Below are 12,289 nucleotides of genomic sequence, written 5' to 3'. Positions count from 1 at the left end.
GTTCAACATCTTTAGTCATAAGGGAAATGCAAATCAAAACAACCCTGAGATGTCACCTCACAACAGTGAGAATGGGTAAGATCAAAAACACAGGTGACAACAAATGCTTGCAAGGATGTGGAGAAAGAGGAACACTCTTCCATTGTTGGTGGGATTGCAGACTTGTTATACTATTCTGGAAATCAGTCTCGAGGTTCCTCAGAAAATTGGACAGTGAACTACCTGAGGATCCAGCTATATCTCTCTTGGGCATATACCCACAAGATGCCCCAACAAATAAAAGAGACATGTGCTCCACTATGTTCATAGCAGCCTTGTTTATAATAGCCAGAAGCTAGAAAGAACTGAGATTCCCTTCAAAAGAGGAGTGGATACAAAAAAGTGGTACATCTACACAATGGAATATTAGTCAGCTATCAAATCAATGCCTTTATGAAATTCATAAACATAGGGTTGTTACTGGAAAATATCATCCTGAGTGAGGTAACACAACTACAGAAAAGCACACATGGTATGCACTCATTGATTAGTGGCTATTACCCCAAATGCTTGAATTACCATAGATGCATAGAACACATGAAACTCAAGATGGATGATCAAAATGTCAATGCTTCACTCCTTCTTTAATAGGGGGAACAAGAATAACCTTGTCAGGGGATAGAGAAGCAAAGATTAAAACAAAGACAAAAGGAACACCCATTCATAGCCTGCCCCACATGTGGCCCATACATATACAGCCACCCAATTAGACAAGATGGATGAAGCAAAGAAGTGCAGGCCGACAGGAGCCAGATGTAGATTTCTCCTGAGAGACACAGCCAGAATACAGGAAATACAAAGGTGAATGCCAGCAGCAAACCACTGAACTGAGAATAGGACCCCCGTTGAAGGAATCGGAGAAAGAACTGGAAGGGCTTGAAGGGGCTCGAGACCCCTTATGAAGAGCAATGGCAAGCAATCAGAGCTTCCAGGGACTAAGCCACTACCTAAAGACTATACATGGACTGACCCTGGACTCTGACCTCATACGTACCAATGAATATCCTAGCAAGATCACCTGTGGAAGGGGAAGCCCTTGTTCCTGCTAAGACTGAAGCCCAGTGAACGTGATTGTTGGGAGGGGGGGCTTTAATGGAAGAGGATGGTGAGGGACACACCCATATAGAAGGGGAGGGGGAGTTGCTAGGGGGATGTTGACTGTGAAAACCAGAAAGGATATAACAATCGAAATGTAAATGAGAAATACTCAAGTTAATAAAGAAAAAAGGAAAAAAATTCTAACATAATTATGCATATCATTCATTCTACACTGGAGGGGTAGTGAATTTCAGTGGGATCAGGTTATGGGTTGTTTTCTTTCTGAAAATGTGTCTGCAAGTGGGTTAAAACAAAAGGCTTTTACATGTCCTTATTTAAATTAAAAGAAATTAGTAGTCTATTAAGAGATATTTTGACAGAGCTTGACAGTAATAAAGAGGGTCTAACTTCAGCACACAGCCAAAGGGATACAGGGAGAGGGTAATTGAAAGTGATGGGTACTCAAAAAAAAAATTGGAGAGAATTGCTTTGTCAGTTGTCAACTGGTTTTTGAAATTACATTGGCAGAACAATGGAATGGAGATGGGGTATTGGAGGAGACATTAATGAATCAACTTACCAAAGTTTTGGAATTAATTCATCTCAAGTATATATTTAAGATAGAGAAATAGATCGCACCTGCAATAGTCTTAAAGTACTTCTAGTAATTTTAAAAACAAAATGTTCGAAATCATCTAGAATCTTTCCCCAAACTGAACAATGATGATTTGCATCCTTTCTCTCTTACAAAGAAAATGATTATGGAATGGGTTTTGGGAAGGCTTCATTTCCAAACAAAGGAGACTCACTGAGATGCAGGCCTAGGCTTTGATGAGGTTCGTTTGCATGTGTTCCATTACACATTCAGACATAGTTACTGTGTTTCTATGACTCTTCAAATGTAGGCTTGATTAGACTAGATACACTGTTAATTGAGGACATTTTCTAATCTGTGACATAGACGAAGTACATTGATAATTGTGGATGTTATCTCATCTGTAACACAGACTAGGTACACTGATAATTGAGGACCCTTTCTGATCTGTGACATACACAATGTACACTGATAATTGAAGACCCTTTCTGAGGACAATTTTTCATCTGTGACATAGACTAGGTACAATGATAATTGGAGGACATTTTCTCATCTGTGACATAGTCTAGGGAAACTGATAATAGGAAGAATTTTTTTTTTGATCTGTGACATACTGTAATTCTGTCTCTTGCCAGAGTATGTCCTGTGCAATGGGAACCTCTCTCACTTATTTTTCTTCATTTCAGGAAGGCAGTTGCCCTATTATGTTTAGACATAGCACCTCCTCTGGCGTGTGATGTGCAGTGAACCATTTCCAAAGAGGGTCACTGAGATTGGGTTGAAAAGCAATCACCTTCTGCTACAGTAAACCATTCCTCATCATGCTTGTCGCCACGTCTCTTCCAATGCAATTCCGAGTGTGGAATTTATTTTTATACAAATGGCTAGCACTGTAACTACATTTCAGGACGTTCGTAATTCTGTCATTAGACTCAGGACAAATTTTAGATTTATAAGGTATGTTTCAGTCTGGGTCTCAGAAACTTTTTTATGTCAACTATAACATCAGAAACTTCCAAATCTACCCCTAAAACATGCATTGGGTTAAGGAACCCAATGAGCTTTTTATTATTTTGATCATTCTTACAATGAATTTCTCTTTCATCTAACTGATAGATACATGAATTGCCCTGTTATAGTGTTGCCTCAGTGTCACCTACTGCATTGCACCTGGACAGAGGGTTCACAATAGTCCAGCTCTGTAGCAATTCACAATGTTGCATTTCCAAATACAAAAGTATCCCCATCCCCTCTCCTTGAGTTTCTCACTATCAAACATTCTGTTCTATTCTTCAAATCAAAATTTATTATAGGCCACATAATTACTGAAGTCATCTTGAACATTTCAGCATTTAAAATATAAAATTTATAACAAAGAAACAGAAGGGCAGGGGATGTTACCATTTGGTAATTAAAAAAAAACTACAAACTTAAAAATATACATGATGAAAAACGGGACATAACTATTTAACCATGCAACTTAGCTCTGATATGTCCTGAAATGATCACCACTATTTTTATATCAAATATTCATGTTTATTTATTTCTCAATATTTTATGCCACGTTTTAATTACTGATTATGTGTAATCAGAAAAAGAATGTATTATTCTTTAAGTCCAAGGAAATTAAATAACTTACCTTCTGATACATAACACTGAAATTCTACATTTTCATGAGGAATAATATAGCGTATAGGTAAAATTATTGTGTCTGTATGTAGATTAGAAATTAAGTCTGTTATAAATATAAAGTTGGGACAAGAACTTACCTTACTGTGAAAGGCAAACTAAACTTGAGTATCTACTCTGAACAAAGATGCATTATCATCCTTTCTCATGTGTAGGTCTGATTTATCGACACCCTTGCTAGTTTTTTCATGTAGGGACATAAAAAAAAGTGAAATTAGTGTCTCAAGTTATTATTTTATTTTAATATAAACTATGTAGACATCCTGGAAAAATATACTGATACATTTATACTTCACATCATTTCTTTAGTGGTACATTAATATGATTATAAAAGAGATGTTGGAAGGGAGTTCAAAATGAAATTAAGATAAGAGTAACTGCAGGTCAAGTTTCATGACATGATTGGGTCCATGATTCGAGGCTGGAAAGTTGAACTCTAGTTATCCACCTGCGAACTATGACATGTACATGTGCAGACATATATGCAAATAAACATAGAGATGTACACACATTCATATATGAAGGCACACACATTACAAAAAACAAAGACTTTCAAAGGTGGTTTTGTTTCATTTTCGTTGCTTTGCTTTGCTTTCATTTACAAGTAATGACTCATGCCATTAATTATACCATAAAATCTGAGAAGGGCTGACAAATAGGAGGTCAGAGCTTCACAGGTGAGAGCTTCAGATCAGTTAGTACAAGGCTAACATGAAAAACGTGAGAACTTTTCTCAAAATCCTAATCGCTTGAAATATAGATCAGGGCCTGCCTGGCACACAGTAGGTTATGGCTTTGATCTTCACAACTGAATTTTTTCATTCAAATTTCAGGTATTTCTCTATTGAATGATTTTCAAATAACTAAATTGTGATTAATTTTTAGAATTCGTTTTGTGTTGAAATGCAAATCTCCTAACTCTAACTTTATCTCTGACTTTCTAAACCAGAAAAAGAATAGGAACATTCAATATATCTGGCCTTATATGTTGTATATTTTAATTTTAAATAGCTTTCTTTGTAGCATTATAGTGTTCCTGGGATTTACAGATAACCTCCTTGGAATATTAGGGGATACAGATTTAGAACCATTGGGTCAGAACTTCACTGGTTCTTTCACACAATTTATCATTCCTCTTTCAGGAGACATAAGGAGCTATTTCTGAGCTGTGGCTAAGACTGAGTGTGGGGTACCATAGTGTCGACACCCTTCTCCAATGTGAAGCCATACATGTTCCTTAAACACATTCTTGAACGATAATTTCCATAATTCATGGAGTTTTCATTAGATAGCTACATTGTTTCATTTTTGGAGGATGTTTTTGAAGACTATTCTGGCATTTATGTCAATTGCTATCCCTCCTTCGTGGGAAATTTCTGTTTCTTTTCTGGATGCTTCTAGGAACACTATTTCTGCTGTTTGCCGGGTTCAGTTTGATCACCTGGGTTCAGATTTCTTTTTATTTATCATACCTGACATTTGTTTGGTTGAGTACTATATTGTTCTCATTCTACAATACCTTCATTGTTATGCCTGCATACTTTTCTCTTCTTATTTTGACTTTTCCTCCTTTTAGTCTACTGTAGATCCATGGCTCTTCCACCTGCATGAAGCCTGGCTATTGCTTATCACTGTTTCTCATGTGTGAGCTGTTCTATAGAGTTATTAGTTTTCAATTTCTAAGATTATAGATTCTAGTTTTTGGTATTTATGAAATTTGAAGAGATCATAACTTCTAGAATACCATGATATCCTTACCTTTTCATTTTTTAGTTTTTCTGGAATGATTAAAATTAACAATTATAGAGAATAACAAGCATAAGAAAAATGTATATTGTGAACATATTTTTGCAAGAGTTCTCATGTATTGATGCAGCTGAAATAACGGGATATGCCATGCTCTCTGTGACTGCCCCCACATCTCCCTTCTCCTTTCCCCAAGGTGATAGTATTTACTCATTTACTTTTCTTCTCCACTTACATTTGTTTATTCAATTGTTGTGTGCTCAAATGATACAGTATTCTAGTTAGGTGAAAGGACAATTTTCAGAAGTGACTTAGTAGCTTTTGCCATGTGGATCACAGGGATTGATCTCAGCAGGTCAAGCTCAGGTTGGCAAACAACCACCCTTAGCCAGGGAACCTTTATGCAATCCCAAAATTTAATATATCCTAATGCTATCTGAGAGCATTTCTATGACTTCAGAATTAGTACCTGGATTATTTTTGTGGAAAGTGATTATTTGGGATTAATTTTGTACATTATAGCCACAGTGCTATAATGCTACCCACTCTTCTATTTTATGCACTACTCATTATATTTGTTTTAAAAAACCCTGCTTAGACAACAATCACAACCTCTGCTGATAATAGTATTTAGCTTCCTTCTGTTGATGGCTATGTCTCTACATCATTTTAAGCTCACTGTTTTGGCAACTGATTTCTCTTTAATTTATATTTATGATGCACATCATGGAGACCCTTTTGTTTTGGCTCTTTGGATGATAGTATTTTCCCTGGTATTATTTCAATGAGGACACAAACACTTACTGAACATTCACATAATTACATTTATAGTGTACATTTTTGTCTGGTGATTTGACTATACTATTTATGGTGAAGCAGAAAGTAATCCCTAGTGAAGTCCAACAGTGTTTAAAAAATTGACTACCTGTATTCTTTTTATCTATCACTTATTTTCATAGTAAGATACAAAGTAGCCTCTCTCATCCTAGTATTTACACTTACTTATGTAAAAAATTATTTAGCAAATTAATTAAAATTATTTTAGAACAGTAATTTTTCTATGCTTATAATACCTAGATGTAATACTTTAGCCATGAGCTTTCTGAACTCTCCTGCATTCTATAGTGTAAATACATTTAGTGTGCATGTGAACTCCACATAAGAGGCTACAAAAATACCTCAGCTGTTAAAGGCTTGTGACCCAACCAAAATGTCAATGAAACTGAAATTAGTCACTGTATATTAGGTATTTGTATTGAAATAGTCACATATTAGCTCTTTGTAATTCTCTACATCATATCAGGTCTAATTATAATGATAGTGAATCCATCCAATTACAAAATTCACCATTTTAGGTAATAACTTATTTGAATTATTTAACATGTGTTTTGGTTTTATCTTCCTATCCTATACCAAAGGAAGCATAGTCCGTGCTCTCTTATAATCAAATCGCCACATCGTCTGCGGTAATCTGGTATGTTAGTAAAATATCAAAATCGGTTTCTTTAGTTCATTTACTTTGAGAGATCTAATCTCAGCAGAAATGCTGAAATGAAATATAAATAAAATAAACAAACTGAATAAAATATGCATCTTTATAAAAGATAAATGATATAGTAAAATAAGTTATAAAACACAGAAATAAATTACAAAATTCAAACTCAGATTACCCCCACCGAAATCCAGCTCTATGAAAATAAAGACCATGAACCCATTAGATAAGTAAATACCTGTGAGCACATGCTTGACAACACTCTAAGTTCTTTCTCTCCCTTTACAATAAGGGAGCAGAGGTAATGATTTCCCCTATGTTCTCTGAATTATCCATGATTCTGGTTAAGACACAACCAAAAATCTAAAATGCCTGTTTATGGAAGATTAGTTTTTTTTTTTTTCTTACTTGCATCCTTAATGTATCATAATCAATGAAATTCTAGATTCCTAGTGAAGATGTGTTATATAAATAAATGATGAATTAGATTCGATTTAAAATGATATTATGTTTATTAGAAGAATTTTTCCTCTCAATTTCATAATCCATTTTACATCATACAGACTCTGTCATTCTTCTCCACAGATTCCAGTCAGGATGTATGTTAATACACTTTGCTTATTCAAGTGTATTTTGTATCTATTTGTATCCACCTCCCCATGTCAATGCCCTCAATATATATTTCATATACTGGAAATGCCTATCCTGATATTTCCATTTATTAGGAATAATATATATCTTGTATCAAGAAGATACAAGCTTCCTGTTTCTGGTTGCGCCTAGAGATGACATAGCACAATAGCTCTCTGTACCCAAATTCGGTGGGGGAGAAAGCTGGACTCCCAGAATCATGGACAATTCTGAGAACTTAGAGGAAACCATTTCCTCTGCTCATATTCCTGTGCTGTGAGGAAACTGCTTAGAGCCCTATGGATAAACGAACCTTGGGAGAGTAAGGGAGGGGATCCATCCAGTATCTACCTGTGTCCAGCGATTAAAGACAGTGGCCAGGAAAAGTAACACATCTGAGAACACAAGCAAGACCAACCCTTCTGCTCCAAGCAACCAGGCTGGAGGCCTGAGGACACAGAAAACAAGAGTAGTCTCGGGCAGGACACTTCCTGTTTCTGCTTGCACTCATTGCTGATCTGGTCCTACATATCTCTGTACCCACATCTTGCTGGGAGAAAAGAAGTCTATAGGAACAGTGACAAAGAATTTTACAGGATGGTCATGCCACTGTCAGAGACAGTAAGACCACAAAACACCAGAGAAAACCTGATGACATTAGTCAATCACAGAAACCTAAGCAAAAGAAACTAAAACTACTTGGCATATCAGAGCTCCCTTATCCCAAGAAAGCAAATATTGGATATCCCAACAAACTGAAAACGCAAGATGTGGATTCAAAATCATTTTTCATGATGATGATAGAGGACATTGAGTAGGGAACATATAAAACTCTTCAAGAAATACAGGACAAAAAAGGTAAAAAGTAGAAGCCCTTAAAGGGGAAACACAAAATTCCTTCAAGAATCACAGGAAAAGACAAACAGATGAAGGAATTTAAAAAATCTAGGATCAATAAGTGGAATTAGAAGCAATAAATAATGCACAAAGGGAGACAACCCTGGAGGTGGAAAACCTAGGGAAGAAATCAGAAGTCATAGACAGAAGCATCAGAAAGAGAATACAAGAGATAAAAGATGAAAATCTCAGGGGCAGAAGATACTGTAGAAAATATTTAAACAACCAACAAAGAAAATGTAAAGCTCAAAGAGCTCCTAATGGAAAACAACCAGGAAATCCTGGACACAATTAGAATATCAAACCAAAGGATAATGGGTATAAAAGAGAACGAAGAATCCCATATAAAAGGGCCAGTAAATATCATCAAAAATTATAGGGGAAAACTTCCCTACCTAAAGGGAGAAATGAATATAATAATAAAAGAATCATATATTTCTCCAAATAGATTGAACCAAAAATAAATTTCTCCCTCCACATAATAGTCTAAACACCAAATCACAGAACAAAGAAAGTATATTAAAGGCAGTAAGCGAAAAAGTCAGGTAACATATATAGGCATATCTATAAGTTTTAAACCAAACTTCTCACCAGAGACTATGAAAGTCAGATCCAGAGTGGATTTTATAATATTCTAAGAGAAAATAATTGCCAGCCCAGGCTACTATCCCCTGCAAAACTTTCAATCAGCGCAGCTGGAGAAACCAAGATATTTTATGATAAGCTAAATTTACACAGTATATTTTCACAAATCCTGCCCTATGAAAGATAATAGATGGGAAACTCCAACACACGGAGGGAAACTACACCCCATAAAAAGCAAGAAAGTAATCCTCTTTCAACAAACCATAAAGAAGACAGTCACACAAACATAATTCCACCTCTACCATAAAATAATAACAGAAAACCACAAACACTATTCCTTAATATCTCTTAGCATCAAGGCAAATTTCTCCAATAAAAAAGACATAGACTAACAGACCGTATACATAAATAAGAACTAGAATTTTGTTGCATTAAGGAAACACAGCTAAGTGACAAAGACAGATAGTATCTCAGAATAAAAGGCTGGAAAAAATTTTCCAAGAATATGATCTGTTGAAACATCTTGGAGCATAGATTCCAGTATCTAATTCAACCAAAAGTTATCAAAAAAAAATAAAGATAAGGACGGACACTTCATTTTCATCAGAGAAAAAAATACCACCAGGGTCAATTCTCTATCCTGAATATCTATACCCTACATCCAACGACACCTAAATTTTTAAAGGAAACAGTACTAAAGCTCAGGCGAACGAAATAGTCGTGGGAGACTTCAACAACCCACACTCACCAATGGCCAGATCATGGAATGGGAAACCGGAGACACAGAGAAATTAATAGATTTTGAACGAAATAGATTTAAGAAATATCTTTAGAATATTTCATCCTTGAACAAAAGGATATACCTTATTCTCAGAATTTATGGCACATTCTCCAAAACTGATCATAGAGTGGGGCATAAAAGAGGCATCAACAGATACAAAAGACTGAAATAATCCCATGCATTTTCTCATACTACCATGACTTAAGGCTGGACTTCAATAACAAAAAAAATGTAAGAAAGGCCAAATACACATGAACGTTGAATAATATTTTACTCAGTGATATCTTGGTAGAGGAAGAGATAGAGAAAATATTAAAAAAATGTTTTAGAATTTAAGGAAAAGTAAGGCACAACAAACTCAAACTTCTGGGACACAATGATAGTATAGCTAAGAGGAAAACTCAAAGATCTGAGAGTATGCAAAGTGAACCTAGAGAGAGCATACATTAGCAGCTTGACAACAAATATAAAAGCTCAAAACAAAAAGAAGCAGATACACCAAAGAGGAGCAGAAGGCAGGAAATAATCAAACTCAAGGCTGAAATCAACCAAAGAGAAACAAAAAGAACTCTACAAAGAATCAATAAAACCAGGAGCTGGATCCAAGGGTAAATCAACATGATAGATAAATCTGAGCTAGAATAACAAAAGGGCACAGAGAAAGTATCCAAATAAGAAAATAAGTAATGAGAGGGAAACAAAACAACAGAATCTGCAGTAATTCAAAACATCATCATACCGTATTACCGAAATTTATATTCAAGAAAAGTAGAAAATCTGGATAAAATGATTAATTTTCTCTACAGTGAACAGTTACCAAAGTAAAGTCAGGGTCAGATAAAATATCTAAACTGTACCATGAATCCTATAAAATTAGAAACAATTATTAAAAGGCTCACAATTGGGAAAAGATCTCAGGACCAGATGATTTTAGTGGAAAATTCTATCAACACTTCCTAGAACCTAATACAAAATATTCCACAAAATACCAACAGAGGAACACTACCCAATACCAACGATGAAGCCACAGTTATGCTTTTACCTAAAGCAAACAAAGACACAATAAAGAAAGTGAACTTCAAACCAATTTCCCTTATGATTATTAACAAATATAGTCAATCAAATCATTGGAAACCAAATCCGTGAACACATCAAAATGATCATCCATCACTATCAAGGAAACTTCTTAACAGGAATGCAAGGATAGTTCAACATGGAATTCCATCAACATATTCCACTAGATAATCAAACTGAAAGAAAAAAATACATTTTCATCTCACTAGATGCTGCGAAAGAATTTGACAAAATAAAACATCCCTTCATAGCCAAAGTCTTACAATAATAGGAATTCAAGGCTCATACTCAACAACAGTAACGTAATGTACAGCAATCCAGTAGACAAAAATCAAACTAAATGAAGAGAAACTTGAAGCTCTTCCTCTAAAATCAGGGACAAGACAAGGCTATGCATTCTCTCTCTACTTATTCAACATAGTACCCAATTTGCTAGCCTGACCAATTAGACAACAAAAGGAGTACAAAGGGCTACAAATAATAAAGGAAGAAGTCAATATATCTCTATTTGCAGGTGATATGATAGTATACTTAAGTGACTTCACAATTTCCACCAGAGAACTGCTGCAGTGATAAACAACTTCAGCAAAGTCTTGGATATAGAATTAACTCAAGCATATCAGTATCCTTCCATGAATAAACAGACCAAGAAAGAAATTAGGGAAATGACACACTTCACAATAATCAGAAATAACAAAAAATACCTCCGGTAACTCAAACCAGGCAAGGGAGAGTGCCATATGAAGAAAACTTAATTTCTCTAAAAGAAGAAAATCTCAGAAGATGGAAAGACTTTTCATGTTCATAGATTGGCAGTATTGATATAGCAAAAATTGCCCTTTGCCAAAAGCAATTTACAGATTCAACGCAATCCCCAAGAAATATTCAACAAAATTCTTCATACAGTTAGAAAGAGAAATGTGCTAGTTCATTTAGAATAAGAAAAAAAACCAAGAAAGTTGAAACTATTCTCAATATAAAGAAATTCTGTGGAAATAAACATCCCTAACCTCAAGTTAAATACCCAGGAATAGTAATACAAATTATATGGTTTTGGTACAGAGACAGACAAGTAGAACACTTGTGTTGGATCATCTAGATGTCAGCATGTAAATTAATGTAAATCCATCCATTCTTATCATGCTGTACAAAGCTGAAGTCCAAGTGGATTAAGGGTATCCAGAAAAAAGAGATATACACAAACCAATAGAAGAAATAGTGGGGAAAAGCTTGAACACATGATAACAATGGAAAATTACTTGAACAGAACACCAAACCAGTGGCTTATGCTTTATGATGAAGAGTTGACAGATTGGATCTTGTAAAAATGCAAAGTGTCTGTAAGGCAAGGAACACTGTATGACAAAATGGCAACTAATATCTTGAAAAAAGATCTTTGCCTTCCTTTATCTGAAAGAGAATTAAAATTCAATATGTACAAAGAACTCAAGAAGTTATACTCCAGAAAGTCAAATAACCCTATTTTAAATGGGGTACAGATCTAAACAAATAATTTTCAGCAGAAGAATTTTGAATGGCTGAGAAATACATAAAGAAATGTTCAAAGTCATTGATCTCAGGGTAATGCAAATCAAAAATAAACCAGGCAGAATGGCTAGGATAAAAAATTCAGTTAACAGCAAATGCTGGTCACAATGTGGAGAAAGAGGAAGACTCCTATATTATTGGTGGGATTGAAATATGGTACAATATTCCGGATATT

The sequence above is a fragment of the Rattus norvegicus genome, chromosome Y (assembly GCF_021556685.1).
Source record: "Rattus norvegicus strain SHRSP/BbbUtx chromosome Y, alternate assembly SHRSP_T2T, whole genome shotgun sequence".
In the NCBI taxonomy this organism is placed as follows: Eukaryota; Metazoa; Chordata; class Mammalia; order Rodentia; family Muridae; genus Rattus; species Rattus norvegicus.
This window is presented reverse-complemented; position numbering follows the sequence as displayed.